The sequence below is a fragment of the Ailuropoda melanoleuca genome, chromosome 18 (assembly GCF_002007445.2).
Source record: "Ailuropoda melanoleuca isolate Jingjing chromosome 18, ASM200744v2, whole genome shotgun sequence".
Classification (NCBI taxonomy): Eukaryota; Metazoa; Chordata; class Mammalia; order Carnivora; family Ursidae; genus Ailuropoda; species Ailuropoda melanoleuca.
Window position 1 is genome coordinate 26590698 of NC_048235.1, and position 1379 is coordinate 26592076.

Here is a 1379-nt window from a genome sequence, read left to right on the forward strand (position 1 = left end):
TCAGTTTGTTTCTCAGAGTCCATAGTCTGGATTACCCCCCTTTCTTTATCTGATTACCCCCCTTTCTTTATCCCTTTCTTCCCCTACCGATCTATTCTAAGAGAAGCAGTATGTCTCAGTGGACCGAACATAGATTTGATCATTATGGAAATACATCCTTCTCAGGGTTTCAGTCCTCATTGGGTTTTCCTGAGCTGTTTCTCATTTCTTATGTTGCTAAATGTGATTAGCACTGTGTGTCCTAACTGACTAGGATCTCAAGACTGCCAGGGCAGGGCCACAGCCTTGAATACAGGCTAGTTCTAGTTTTGCCTCTTAATATAAGATGGTGAAATATAATGGGAGAGGAAAGGCAGATGGCTTGTCCTTTGTGGTTCTGACATCTTAAATCCAATTTCCAACAGATGAAAGATATTCCTGGATATGGGCTTTCTGATCTATGATGTTGAAGGAAGCTTTCTTCCACTGATGGCATGCTCTGGCTCCTTGGTCTACTCAGAGGAGTTGTGAAAGAAGCATACCTTGAACCAGCAGAGCGGTGTTGGCCCTTACCCTCCACTTCTTACAGCTTTGCAGGATTTCGGAAGAAAATGAGTGGGTCCTCTAGAACTGGTTTAATAATCTTTTTCATTGATTCAGGTATTTGAGCTCATCCCCATCATCTGGAATTATTTGAAAGAATAAAAAGGCAAATTTCTCTTACAAGGAACTAGATTAAATTCTGAAACCTAGAACACATAACAGACACAATTTGTTTTTGTTTTTTTAAGAGCTGTTCAAATACATGTCAAATTTGAGTTCAAATTGACATGCGTATTTCTGTAAGTAAATTTAGTTATTTTCTAGTCCAAGTTCTTTGTTTTACAAATGAAGAAATTGAAGCTCAGGGTCTAGGAGGACTAAGTGATTTTTTTCAAGAACGTCCTGATATTTGGTCTAGTGTATTTTATCTCACACTACACTGCCACCATTGGTTTTAGAATGATAAAAATTTGATTTATTTTTAAACTGAGTACTTAGGTTTTACTTTTAAAGTTTTTATTCATAGTTTAGTAAAAATACTGATGTTCATTTTGGTGTTTAGCAAGCCAGCACTATTCTAGATTTTATTTTTTATTTTCTTTAAGCTTCTAATGGACATTGAAATCTCTGTGGTGTCTGGACTTATCTTTTAGCTCTGAAGATTCTGTTCCCAGCTCCATCTCAACTTCTACATTATTTTCATCCTTAGGGAAGTGGAAAGATGCCAAACCTTCATGGTGAGGCTATTACAACTTCCAGCTCAGTTTAAAATCTAGACTTGAAAGCACCTTCAGAATGACTTCTGGTTCCACAGAAAGCAGGTGTTACAAGTCCAGAACGATGCTGAATGTACAGCA